Source organism: Myiozetetes cayanensis, unplaced genomic scaffold, assembly GCF_022539395.1.
Source record: "Myiozetetes cayanensis isolate MyiCay16 unplaced genomic scaffold, myiCay2020 scf4, whole genome shotgun sequence".
NCBI lineage: Eukaryota > Metazoa > Chordata > Aves > Passeriformes > Tyrannidae > Myiozetetes > Myiozetetes cayanensis.
This window is the reverse complement of record NW_026087631.1, coordinates 23,981,586-23,996,535: the sequence shown is the minus strand read 5'-3', so window position 1 is coordinate 23,996,535 and position 14,950 is coordinate 23,981,586. Positions and strand designations below refer to the sequence as shown.

At 37.5% G+C, this 14,950-nt stretch overlaps 1 long non-coding RNA gene and 1 other non-coding gene across 16 annotated transcripts in view; one reads left to right on the top strand and one right to left on the bottom strand.

Moving 5' to 3' along the window:
• Positions 1-14,950, bottom strand: part of LOC126646882 (uncharacterized) — a 120,198-nt gene that overhangs the window by 30,369 nt on the left and 74,879 nt on the right. The gene's annotated exons all lie outside the window — the stretch shown is intronic.
• TRNAD-AUC (transfer RNA aspartic acid (anticodon AUC)) lies at positions 13,092-13,164 on the top strand. The gene has a single exon. It is a non-coding gene; the product is annotated as a tRNA-Asp (tRNA).

Sequence of the window (14,950 nt, the reverse complement as noted above, 5' to 3'; positions counted from 1 at the left end):
CTTTGTTCAGACGAGACATGAATATTTCCAGCAAGGTAGATTCTACCACTTCCCTGCACAAACTGTTCCAGTATTTAAGAGTACTTTTAAGTAAGTTTTTCTTCTATCCAGACAGTGTTTTCCCTGAAGCACCTTGTCCCCTTTGCCTCTTGTCTATCACCAGGAATCACTGTGAAGCAAGAACACCTTCTAATCTATAAAAACTTTTTAGATACAAGATCCTTTGATCCTGAGTAGAACAAACCCAATTCCTCCAACCTTTCTCCACATGTCAAGTTTCCCAACACTGTGATCACTTTGCTACTCCCAAACTGAACCTGCTCCAATTTTCCAGTGCCTCTCAAAACTTCTAAAAATTCTTTTTAATGTGAAAATCTACTTTGAGTTAATGAAGGAAGGATGTCTTTTTATCCTAATCTTACTAATTTTTTTTTGGTATCTCCAGTAGCCATTGGCCTTATGTTCCTTCTTACCATCAACTGTGGCAATCCATGACTTCTCCATGTCCTTTCTCAGTCTTTTCTCTTCCACCAGCACAATACATAGAGGTTTACTATCACAGTAGATCCCCTCAGTGTTTACTTACATCATCATACCCCATTCTTTACTGAGCTTTATTTTGTATGATATTCAGGCAAGAGGCAATATGTATTGAGTCTAAGGAGCAGTATGTTGGCTTTCTTATTTCCTAAAGGGTACGAAGTACTTCTTTTCTTTGCAGAAGAATATTTGCTTTAGAAGTTCGGAGAAATATAATGTATTACACTTGAGCGGAGTTTCCTTTCTGAGAAAGTCCTTTATTGGATAAGCATACAACAGCTGGTGACCCACGAGAGTCAGAAAGCAAAAGGTTAGAGGTGAAAGTAAAGGAAAACAGACATAGTAGAATTCTAGGCATAAAGCGCCCTTCAGAGCAATGAAGAGAAATTTTCAGAAATTGTCAGGGACCAAAAGAATAATTCAAGAAACATGATGTCACAGGATATCAGTGTCTATGATATTAATGACACTAATGATTTATTGTTCTTCCTGAGGATCCAAAGAATATGCAGAAACCAGGGCAAAAATAAAAAATGGAAAAATAGGAGATGAGGGCTTATCCTAGGATAACCTTTAGAAAGACTTTTTTCTCTTTCATGATTTTCAGAGTTGAGATTTAGAAATAAAAAAGCTGTACTCTGAATATCTGAGTAGATTTAGAACTGAAACAGGTTTTCTTTGCAGCTTTTGGGCTTCTTGACTCAACAGAGGCTGTTGCAGCTGAAACTAAGTAAAAAATGCAATGAAAATGCATTCACAGTGCTGTTTCCCAAGACAATTAAATGAATTTGTTCACTAGGTTTGGAAAAATTTTAATTCAGATATGTAATCTAGATTCATCACAAGGTTAAAAACCCACAAAGAAGAAAGTCATGATCTAGAACTGGATAATGAAACAGACTAAGTTGGAAATGTGTAGTTGTGTAGACCTGGAATGATAAAATTTAAGATAGAACTGATCTGTACAAAGTTCCTTCTTCTTTATAAATGTGTGCTCTTCCAATGAGAATTACACCACTGTAGTAGGCACATCAGATCAGAGATCTTCAATGCACGGAGGGTATGACATTGTTACACAACACTATGATCTTATAGAATTTGACCAAAGGCTTCTGAAAATGGACGAGCTCATACGATGCCACCAAACTCAAAAAGAGAGAGTGAGCTAGAAGGTTGCTCCAAAGCCAAAGAGGGACTGAGATGTCCCTGAGCTCAGAAGAAGAGAGTTTCCAAAGAGTGTCAAAAAAGGTAATGAAAGAGTCAAGGTGTCTGTCCATGGAACAGTAGTGGGGCGGGGGGGGGTCTTCTGGATCTTAGGAAAAAAACATAGAGGAAAGAGAAGAATCATGTGAGAGAAGAGGTTCTCAGGAAGAACTCCCAGAGCTTCTTTCTCTGTGAGCTGTCAGAATTGTGATGAAACTAGGTAAAATATCAGTATTAAAATTGTGCCAAAGCAGAAAAATTTAATAAAGCTGAATGTAGAAAGGGAGAAGAAGTCAACTTAGTGTAAATGAGAAAGAAAAAACACCATAAAATTATCTCTTTTTTACCTCTCAAAAATCATGAAGAAGTAGATTCTGACTCCTGCTCCTGGTGGTTGCTCCCTTTCAGCAGGTCTTACATTTAAGTCTTAAGTTACCATGCAATGTGAGTGCAGATGGTAAAATCAGACTGGTTTTTTCCCCCACTAAAAGAAAGCATATGTACTTCAGTGTTTTACTAGATTTGTCCTGCAAACCTGTAACCGCTCTACTAGTTCAGATATGTATTGTTTGGGTTTGAACAGGACTGTCCTGGGGAAACCAAGGAAAGACTTGGTGCATATGAAAATATCTCAGAATTGCTGGTGGAAGGGGAATGAACATTCTTCAAAGTAAGGGAAGATAGCTGAAGTTTGAGGCTTAGAAGTTCACAGTGTAGGAGAAGACAGTGTGTAATATTCACTGGGTACACAAGCCTGAGATTCAGAACTAAACTTCTACAAGGACCAAGAATATTTGACTGTGCCCTTGGGTCATATCCATTGAATATTTTCAGCAGATTATGACCTATGCTACAAATCTTTGGAGACTGTTGGTGGAAGTTTTCCCATCTAAAACTGCAGTTGCATAAAGCTGGTTTCTGTGAAACTCCTATGGAGGCAGCCCCAAAAAGTAGAACAAATGCTGTGAAACCCTATCTGTGCTGGGATTCTGCTCTCCTCCAAAACATGCATGGACATGTTGACATGTTGAATGTACTCATGCTGACACATCCTGAAAAGGGTATGTCATCTGAGATTTTAGCCCCCCATGCCAGTTATTTGCATACCATTGTCTGAAGTTATCGGGAGTGTGTATTATTCTATGTATTTGCTGAAATAAACAACACACGTAGGGCTTCTCAGATGCATAGTCAATGAGGAGTGTACAGACTACACAAGATTTTACATTTTTTGCAGAAAATTCAGCGTTTCAAAGAGAAAACACTGCTCACAGGGACACTAGGTCAATTTGTGACATCACCTGAGGGATTTGGGACCCATAAACTAGTGGATGGACCACCCTCATTCATATGCAGCTTTAGATTTCCAGGTATCTGGGAATATTTCTAATGATAGTCCTTCTTAAATATCTGCAAACAAGTGTTATTCAATAATATCCAATTTGCTAGTAGCTATTAGAACTTAAATTATTTTTAACTCTTTCAATTAAATGCCAAGTAATTTCAATTAAATGTCAAAAGTGAAACTGTTTGCAGAAAATAATGCAAGTTTTTCTTCAAAGCAGTATGTCTTTTAGTTAAGAGGGGAGAATCTCACACACTGATAGAGCAGTTTTGTAATGCAACTTTTACTTCCCTGAGCATTAATAATAATTGAAGAAAATCCTATGAGCCTGAATCAAGTTTTGGGTCATGTGTATTAAATCATACATAATTCTGCTGAGTTACCCCAGGGTAACTTGGGTTGTAAACATACAGAGGGAGCAAACATGACAGGCCTGCAAAGCACTGCAATACAAAGAAATTGAGTAGAAATTTGATCTCTTGAGAGTTTTGATATACAATGCGATTTCCTAAGTAATCCTAAGAAAATTTTGATGAAAATCATAAACCCAATCGGCCATGCCATTCATCTCACTAGAAACTTTCATCCCTGAAAGAAAACAAATAAAAAACTTCTGTGAATAAAAAACAATTGAAAATATTCACAGATATTTTTCATTATTTCAAAAGTTAAAGATGAACATTTTAACTTCTTCTGGACAACAAGCTCACCAAACTTATGGAAAACTTGGCCACAGTGTTCTCTTAAAGTGCAATTAAAAGAAAAATTGGTGATGGATATATTTACTTCTCCATCTCACATGCTATATGAAAGGATTTTAGCAAATACTACTTATTCCTAGACAATATGCTACTCTCAAAGTCAGTTCTTGTCTACACTATATCTAATATGCAAATAGAAGGAAAGGAATACTTTCCTGGATTGGACAGATCAAATCATGAGTTCATGAGTGGAACACCAATAATGTACAAAGTCTGATATTAACAGTGTATTTGTTACATATGCGAAGATATAGAATTGTAATTTCTTACAGAGGGGCAACAAGACTAATATTCTTTGTAAATTGCAGCTTTCTAATATGGTACAATTTTTTTTTTCTCTTTAAAAGTGTTTTTCCTAATAAAAATTAAAATTGCATCCTGCTGATCTGCCCCATGCTTATTCTGGTGTAGATCAAACATTATTGCCTCCAAGTGTAGTTGTATCACACTGGAAGTGATGAAAGGAACACTGAAACAGTCCTAAGAATATTTTTTATCTGTCAACATGGAAAGGCTATTTGTGGAAAAACAATAAATTCACATCAGTGAGTAAACGTTTAAATGAAAATAAACTATTTCTAGGTATTTCCAAATAAATCTGATAAAATCCTTCTATTTAAAGTTGTCATATCTTTGAAACAATTTTGCAAGGAAAAGTGAATTCATTCCAGTTTCAACTGTAAGTTTCTCATGGGAATGGGAATGGGAATTGATACAATAAATTGAGACAGTTTATTGTTGTTGCTCTCCAGTCTTTGACTTACGCAACTAAAGCTGTTCCTCTGAGCTCATCCCTCAGTGCATGTAGTTAATAATCTTTCAATGAAGGGAAAGTTAAGGCTCCATTTTCATTTCTGTGTGTCTTTTTAATGTGCATTAGCTCAAGTAACTAGGAAATGTCTCAAATAATATTTTGGAAAGAAAAACAAAGCAAACCTTCCTATTACTGAAATTATTTCCTCTTTCCATCCAGCAAAAAGAAAAGTGTCAGGCTCAGTGAAAGACTAAAGAAAAATTCACATGAATCAATTATGAAAAAGACAAAGTTTCCTTGAATGAGAAAAAGCTGATTGGAATTAAGATTGGCTTTGTTCATATCTGCAAGGTACAAGGAGAGTACTTTTCAGTGGAACAGAAAAGGGGGATTTGGGAGTGCTTGGCTGCTTAATGCTACAGTGCTTCAGAGCCCATGCGAAAAGTTGCCACTAGCTATTAATCATCATTGTGTTTCTGCAAAGAAGCTGTTACAATGATGACTATATATCATTATATTCCCACTGTAAGTAACGAATCAGAGAGCTGGGAAAGTTGGATAAGAGCGGCTGGCAAACTTTTAAGCTGTGGAATCTATTTAAATAAATTTACATCACATTTGGTAGTTTTCCCGGTATGGGAATCATACTTTAAAATGAAACAATATGCTGTGTTCATGGGCCCTGGTCTTTTATTCTCCTGTCTCTCAGCTTACTTTCCAGGTCAGGTTTTGCCTGTCCTGACAGCATGCTTTTCTCATAGCCTCTCCTTCTCATAGCCTTTGGTTGCTTTCAACTTCAATTTAGCACAATGAAGTTGTTATGCATGACAGTTTGGAGAACAGAATAGGTGGTGTCTGAGCATGCTGTGTTGCTACAAAGTGAGCTCATTCTCCGCAAGCCAGCTCAGTTACTGAAGCCTTGCTGGTGGGACACTGCCATGGACTTCCAGACATTCCCATCCTGACGAAAACAATTAGCTTCAAACTGCAAGAAGCTGCAGGGTCACCCTTTTTCTTAGAGAGACATCACCATTTAATATGCTGCAGTGGATTTCAAACTCGTGTTGATTTATCCTGTTGTGCTCTTCTTTTATGGTCTTTATTTACAGATGTGTAAAGGAATGGGGAAAGTTTGAGTTTCACATGGTTCAAGAGTTTTACTAGAAATCTAAACCATTGTTTCATGTTTATTTTACAAAGTAGTAGAGTTGAAACATGTCAGGCTTAATTTTGTTAGGCTGAACTGCCTAAAAGAGAGCCTGAGGTTCCTCAAACTGAACCTGAAAGTGTCTCTTCTGCTAACCATCAGCAATAAGCCAGCAATAAACAACCCCAAAACTTTCAAGATGCCAGCACAGTTGCCTGCTGCAAGAATAATGAAAAGAACTAAAACGCATTTACAAATGGCAAATTATGCAACTGTTAAAAATAAGATAATTTTGAGCCTGCGTTGAATTACTGCAAGTTACCTGTTCTTACCAGGCTGAGCTGGTTGTGTTCATTGCTAAGAACATCATAGGCCACTGAATTTAACAGTACAACACAGTTGCTACTCCTACAGGATAAATATTGCTTTATTTTTACATTAACATAGCTATTAACACAATGATAGCTTTCTTTTTTTTCCTTATTAGGCACTTCTAAAACTGTTATGGCAAAGCAAGCCAGTTGCACAGTATTTGACTATACGCTGTTAAGAGATACTCTTAGATTCTTAGATTTCCCAATAAATAAGAATCTGTTGTCTTGATTACATATTCGCCTATTTACTAAGTAAATCCATCAACTAATTCTAATTTTAGATTAAAAGTTACATCAAAGAGTATTTAGAATAGCAAGTCATTCCTATCCCCTTCTTCTCTTCTCTCCCTCTTCATTCACCTCCCAGTTTCTTTCTTCTTTTTTCTTTTTTAATTTGCAAGAACAAAATATTATCAAAATTTCTCCTTTGTATACTGCTTGGTTTGACTCTGTATTTTTGAAAGGTAAAATTAAATTTTCCCAGCAAGCCTTTTATGTCTGAAAATTATTTCTATTTATCTAAAGAATCAGATAATGTGATTAAAATGTCTACTTTTGAACAAAAAATGCATTTATTACGGCTGCAAAATATGTTGCAATCTGGACTAATTCCAGTTTGAGTTTCAGAAGGTTGATTTTTATTACTATTAATTAATTAACCTCCCTCCAACAATGTGTAAGAATGATTTGGTTACAGCCTTAGCAGGCTATAACAAAAATTAAAATAAGCAGTACTCCATGTAAGGTGAGATGTATACTTTTTGGTCAAAAAAAGGAGAGGAAATTAGAATAACTTACACCAGTGCCTCAGATCACCAGAACTATATTTAACTATTGGATACAGAAATTTTTCCTGTCATTCATTCAAAAAAGGCTAAACGTTATTTTTGTGATATTGCCACAGTTAAACACTTCTTCATTCATGAGTGATCTCATGTGAAAAATTTGTGATACATTGTGGTGTTTACTCCTTATTTAAGAAGTACAGGAATGCAAATGTGTTGCATAAGTGAGGCGGTAAGTTAATCTGTTAAAGCAAATGATGCATCAACTAGCCTTTAAAATCACAAGAAGAACCTTTGTTTGATGTATTTTATCCAAGCAATATGACTTTATTCTATTTCTTCAACCATCAGGGGTGTAGGTCTCGCTGATTTTATCAGTAGAAGACTTAGGTCTACAAAATGGAAAAAAGTCATTGAAATACAAGGGTTTTTAGGACAAAATGGCATAAAAAAAAATAATAGACAGTAGGAAGAACCAGAAGAGCAACACAGCCTTGAAACCACACAATGCACAACCACTATAAATCCTAAATACCCTAAACAAAAATGTACATGGTCATGTCGATCAAGAAATGGAGAGCCTAATTTTAAGCCCATAAAAATAAAATGCTGAAATGTATAATTAATAACCAGTTTTATATATTTATATAAATATATAAAATATATATAAATAGATATAATTTATATATTTTATAATTTATATTCAGTTTTATAATAATTTTGTTGTGGCCATCATGTTTTCAATACAAGAGACAAAGTTTATAGGAAGAGTTCATATCTCTTCTGAGGCTGGAATGTCAAGAAATGTTCACAAACTTGAAAACTTCTCCTTTTGTATCCTCTCAATTGAGTTAATAAAAGATTTTACTTCTCCCATAAAGCTGTTTAGGAGGTTCAGAAAATCTTACTCCTAATTAAACTCATTTTATAAAAACTGATTATTGCAACTCCTGATGATGCAAATAGGGTTTGCTGGTTTCACAACACATCCAAACCAGCAAAATCAGACTCAGAAGTCTACTTGCAGGGTTTAGTTTTTTACTAGCATGGCCTTGTAATTAATTCAGAAATACAGATTAACTAGAATAACATCTACACCTACTCTAGCTAAGTAAGGTTGCAATGCCTTTAGTATATTTGTACTTGCACACACATGCATACAAAGTGGTGGAAAATGTGTTATGCAAATAACTTCACAGTGCTACACTGATGCTCTTTGCTGTTGTTGTGCTTTTATTTCATAGTCATTTAGCACTGCTTGCTCGTGTCTTAATTTCCCAGAAAATACAGGACAAAGAATAGTGGGAGCAGCTTTATTTGGGTTCACTCCCATTGCTCGCTGCAGTTTCTTGGACCAGAGTCACAGTCCTGCCTAAACCTTCTCTTGCAAGCAAAGCCAGATGCACAACACAGCTGGTGTTTCCATCTTCTTGGGACTCACAGGGATGTTCCTTGTAACGAAATTGATATTTTTTTCCTGTTGGCCATTTCAGAGTGAATTTGGAAGTGGATGAAGGCAATGTATTATTATACATTATATAAATTATATATAATACATTTGGCAATGTATTAGTATCCTTACAAGAATATGTTTTTTATTAAGGATCCATGTTGTACTGCAACCTATAAAGCCAGGAACTACCCAGAAAACCCACATGAGATAAAACTCAAATGTCTGGCAAGGCTGAGTTGAAGAAGTGGAATAATTCTGAAGGAATGAGAACACAGTCAGTGCCTAAATTCAAACACTGGCTTTCTTCCAAGCTACAGGAAATCACTGGTTTCACCTGTTCACCAAGATGCACTGGTTTAAAAAGAACTGGAAGAAGCAGAGAAAAGCTTCAGTTAAATCTTTTTTGCTGCACTGGTGTAGTGTAATGTGAAGTCAAGGGCTTATGCACTTGCAAGTACATGATAACGAACTTGAGAGCCTTTGGATGCATGTTCATGTTCAGTTACAGTAACTGCTTCACTTCTTTGGATGTACAGGGGAAGGATCATGCAAAGTAAGTGGGATTAAATAAACTCAATTTTATTTATAAGCATCACAGAGGAGCCATCTGCTGTCAGATGCTGTACCTCTAAGGAAGAGATTTTTTATCTTCGAATTGTAAATTTTTTTGAAAAATTAAAGCTGGATCTCCATCTAAGCCATATAACTTACAAGAGTTAGGCCTCTGGCTACCAGGTCTGTCCTGTGATGGCTCTGAAGGAGAGAAAAAGCCTGCCAGACAAAGCCAGATCTTTCTGACCACCCCTCGAATCTCTCAAAACCTCCTGCTAAAGCAGTTTACCAGGTGTTTGATCTGGTGATTTTAAAACCTGCTAATTGACTCAGTGACAATGAACCAATTGGGGTTGTAGTTTTCCACTGGAGACCCAGATTAAATTGTTAAAACCTGGGTGAGATCTGGCTGATAAAGTGTAAAGCCAACTAGAGGTAGATAGGACTCTCACCATAGGGTACATCAGTGATGTCTCACCTGGAGACAACCATTGACCTCCAGAGCTCCCTCATATCATCACCTGAACATCTGTTGTTACCTCCATTATGATACATACGTTTCGTGTGTGCTTCACCATTGCCAATAAGGCCTGATGCATGCCCTTGTCAGGCTGGTTCCAATAGCCGATATGTAACTGAAGACTGTTGTCACATGGTGCCTATTCACTGGTTTCTGTCAAATTAGTTTGGTGGTCTCAGGCTGGTTCCCAATGGACAAGTGTCCATATCAGAGAACAATGGCAACAACTGACACTAATTGACATGCTTGTCGACTGCCTCAGCAGCTTGCAGCCTCTAGAGGTTGTTCCTCCCCATCAGACAAGGCATGCTGGTGGTAAGTTTGCACTGCTGCAACCTCTCCTGCACCAGCCCTGGGACAAAGCAGCTCAAGCAGACAGGAGAAAAAACATAAGGAGATAGTTTTGTATGGTAAACTCTGTATTTCTGAGTAGAACATCTAGCAACCAATAGCTTCTGATATACAACTTAAGCAATGGCAAAGTTTACCATGGTGTTGAGATCTGGCTGTATACACTTCAAGTCCTTGATCAAGCATCAAGACAAATATCAAAATAAATATATCCAAAGCAAGTTCAAAAAAACCCAAACTTTCTTCTGGTTTAATTATTAAAAAAGCAGTAAAATGAGTTTTAAAGTTTCCTGTAGCACATAACACCAGGATTCCCAAAAATCAATGTTTTTAGTTAAAGAACTGCTCTAACAGGTAAAAAATATTTTTTGAGTAAGCTATCATCAGTAATCTCTGTAGGGCTTGTGTGGGAAAGCACTTAATAAAGAAGCACTTTTTCTGTTCTCTGTATAAACACGCTTTGCTACCACAACTCAGATGAGCACCACAACATAAGTTGTCTTCCAAAGTTCAGCAAGGTTCAATAGACTCATAAGTGGGGTTTTTTTTTTTTGGACCAATGAGGTTTTTTTTTGGACCAGTGAAGCTCAAAGAGCCCAAAACAACAGAGCTAATCACTGTCTCTTTCACTGACCCAAGCTTACATTTTCCCCTTTTTCTCATTGGAGACTCTATTTCTTAGTAATTGGATTTCAAAACAAATAAATATCTAGATTTTTATTCTAGATTATTTTTATTGGTTACATTTTTTATGTATATTTTTGTTCTCTGCAGATGCCTATATTTAAACCGACTTGGTAAATGGTAGGGTTCCTCAGGTAATCTTTTATTGGGCACAAATGACATGGCATTAAAATGTAGATAATTAATGAATAACATGCAAAACTTTAAAATGACATAGCTAAATGTTTGGACCAAACAAGCAAACTTGTGTAGTTAGGAGAATCCACAATTTTAATGGCTCAGCTAATGAATAAACCTGAGACTGTATCAACAGTCCCAAACAAGCGCCCCGGGGGGAGTGCAACTGTATCAGTTGACTAGCTCTTTATGGCACCGATAAAGTACACTTGAATGTGTCAAAGAAGAGAAGGCATGGGGACAATGAAGCCATGAGGGGTGAACGTCAGTAGCGACCTTGAACCTCCCCCCATCCTGGTGACCCCAGCTGCAGCGTGGACACGTGTGGACAGACTTTCAACACTGCCTGTCACTTCCTCTGCTCCAGTTCCCTGCATTGAAATGACAATTACACCATGAGGACAGACCCTGCTAGTAAGCGCTGGGGATTGTTCTCTTTCTAGCAATGTTGCTATCGATATGTTCAGTATCCTGATCAGACCCTCACTGGCATTTTCACAGCAGAAAACAAAGCGAGAACAAAACCAGTCATGGCTAATCAAATGTTGCACATCAGTATCTGCAGATTAAGGAGGCACAAGATGCTCTGCGAAGGTATTTTTCTCTTGATTTGAGTGTCACATTTTGGAGAGCACTTGTTTATTGATGTAAACAATACATGATTGGTTACATCCTCTACACTGCGAGGAAGGAACAACTGGCATCTGGCATGCATTTTCCAATGGAAAACAACAGAATTTTCCTGAAGATCAGCCTAGTGGATTACAGTCAGTAGCGTGCTGTTATTAAGACACACACAGGACACAGTAAGGATCTGCAAATCTCTCTGTGACAACGCACATCAGTACAGACCAGCAACGGCATCCCTTTGCTATAGGTAAACAAAGTGGCCTTCTCTATGGAGAATATTGCTTGGACCCTTCCCATCTTTCCCTCCTTTTCAGGAGACATGTCAGAACAAATGTCCACACTGAAGAAGGTAGAGTCCTCTGACGTCTTCTCGTTCCCAACTCATGTAGTTATGCTGATGACATGGCAAGCAATTTTTTAGGCTGTGTTAACATACAAAAAGCAAGGCTTTTCTGTTTGAGCTGTTAGTTTGTTGATAAACTATTACCAGAAAGAAATGGTCATGGCATAGAACAAAGACATTTCCCCTTTCTCAAGCATCTGTCCATCACATTAAACCCACTGAGCAGTCTCACAGAATGTTTACAAGTTTGTCATCTAAGATTAATTGAAAACTTAGCCTGGTTTTGGCTATCAATGCTGTACCAGTGTGGTCTCATCCTTTATATATGGCAGGCAGCAAAGTGGGATAGTCTTTGAATACAAATAAACACAACCCAAGGTAAATCACAGGTCATGAACAACTTCTGGCTGAGACCAAGTCTTCCATAAAGTAGGAACTAATGGGGGATTTTTTGTTGAAAGTATCAGGAATATTCCAATCACCTTTTTGTCTGTGGACATGGAGGGAAAAAAAAAAAACAAACCCTAAAAATTTCAGACTTGTTTGAAAAAAACGCCTTTTCAGCATTTGTACATTTTGCCTTTGTTTCCAACCTTAGTTTCACATGGAATTTTTTACTCTTCCAATGAAGAAAAACCAAAAAATCTCTATTTAGTTTGTTGTGGTTTTTTTCTGGCAACAATTTTTCCATTAAAAATGAAAAAACTGACTCTGTTGACAAGGGTTGTTGGTCTTCATTCACAGTGACACACTCTGGGAAAATGGAATAATACTTTTCTAAGGATTTTTATTTTAAATAAAATTTTTCAAAAAGTATTTTAAGGTAACATTATAATAAATCTTAAAGATACCCTACATGAAATCTAAAGAGGAACTATTTTCAAGAGCATGTAGCAATAGGACAAGCGAGAATGACTTCCAACTAAAGAAAGATTGGGTACTAGGAAGAAATGGGTACTAGGAAGAAATTCTTTCCTGTGAGGGTCATGAGGCATTGAACCAGACTGTCCAGAGAAGCTGTAGATGTCTCATCCCTGGATGGGACCTGGGGCAACGTGGTCTAGTGAGAAGTGTCCCTGCACATGGCAGGGCATTGAAACAAGGTTGTCTTTAATGACCCCTCCAACTCAAACCATTTTATGATTCTATGATCATATAATATTTGTGATTTAACAGAAATTTTTGATTCGCGAGGAGATAAACACATTAAATTCTGGTCTTCTTTTTCTAATCATAAACAACACAATTTTGTAGCTATTTGTCTGTGAAGTCTACAATAGTATTGTTGTTACAAAAAAAAAAAAGGCAATTTATTAAACAAGGATGTTGTGAACACTTAAGTTGAAGTCTGTACTTCAAGGACAAGAATTCACAAACACTGCAGAATAAGAAAATTGTGGAAAAATATCACACTGCAATCAGAACAGACATTTAGGTGTAATGAAATCAAAGTATAATCAGCCATTAATGGAGCCCCTGGTGGTCTAGTGGTAAAGACGCCGCGCTATCACCGCGGAGACCCGGGTTCGATTCCCGGTCAGGGCCACTCCCGGGCAGGTGGGGCTCGTTAGCCTTAAAGGCAACCCACCTACGTCCTGAGGACCTCGCTGCCACCGTCCAAGCTCGCTTGGCCCCGGCAGATGAACCTTAGGATTAAAGGGTGGGCTCAGTTCCGCGCACACTGTGTCTCACCTAAAAAATCCAATGCGCAGGCTGGAAGGTGGAAAGACCTTCCCCGGATCTTCGCTCGCGAAGACTGGCCATTATTTATTATTATTATTATAATCAGCCATTGTATTTCTAAGTACATAAAGTAACAGATCAGTCTGGTGCTTTTCTCCCTTCCATGAGTACCAAAAAACTATGACAGTAGTGAGTATGATCAGAAGAATTCCCCCTAAAAGGCAGTAGAGCAGCATGGAAACAGGGAAGATTTGAACTGGGAAATGACACAAGCCTCCACAGCACACTTTGCTTGAGGTTGTCCAGTGAATTCTGCAAGGAATTGCCAATTCATCAGTATTAGCTTCCATCCTCAGCTACTGTGCTGGTTTTCAGAGGGCCCTGTGCACTGCTCATCACAATACCTGGAGAAGTTTCGCCAGCGTGGCTTCTAAGTCACTTGTGCTGCTTTTCATCTGCAAGACTCTTATCCAGAGCACTTTTTACTTGTCACTGGTTTGAAGGATCTCCTGGATCCATAGCTCTGATCCCCTTCCTTCTGCATGGACTAGTTTGCTCCCTTAGAGAGGACAATGGAGAACCTTATGACATTCTCAAAGTTCTTTTTCCTTTTATGTACATTTCTTTATAAATGCAATCCCGTAGCTTCATACTTTTACCCGATAATAATTGGCACAAAAGTAAAATCTGCAAAGTGTTTTATGCTCTAGTGAGGAACATAAGATTTTACTTGGCTTTATCTACTAACAGAAAGTCTGGAAAATAATAATAATAAAGGTTGGTTTACTGCATATAAGAGTAGTTTTCAACTCCCATATGCAATCATTTTGCACTTCTTTAGCAGATACAGCATGAGCCAAGCACAGGGGATGAACAACATCTCCAAACCCTCAGCAGGTACAGGGATACAGAGGATCATAGATTCATAGAATCAGCCAGGTTGGAAAGGACCTCTGAGATCATCAAGTCCAACCTTTGATCCACTACCACCGTGGCTACTAGACCGTGGCTACTAGACCGTGGCACTAAGTGCCACATCCAGTCCTTAATCCGGAGATTAAGGTCACCTACAGATTAATATTTCTCAGGAGAAAGAGGTGAACAAAAAAAGAAGTACTGATTTCCTGAAGGTCTCTCTTATGTGAATCATTGCACACTACTTACTGCTCAGTGGAGCAGTCTAGCCCAAATAGAAGTGGATACCAATGTAACAGAAATACACGTTTGTATATCCTTATAAACTTGTTGAGCTAGTCAGTGGCTTTTCCTGTACCGATGTTGTAGCAGGATCTTTATTCTTTTCGAAGGGTGCTAGTGCTTTCAATAAAAAGAGACGACATTATTAGAACACAATAATGAGAACGCTTACGAGTACAAGTAACTTTCATTGTATAAGCAGTCCCACAGAAGTCAACAAAGCTTTGTGTGCTTCACTGTCTGCAATTCTGGGCACTTGGTGCTATCTTTTTTTATTTTGAATCATAGAGTTTTATGTGAAATATGTTCACTTTATAAATATATCACCTAGAGAATTTTTTTGGTATTTATATTGACACCTACAATATAGAGTTATGGTATACATTTTATGAATGCCAGAGGTGAAAACATCTTTTACAAATACAAATACATTTGTCATTAACTAACATCT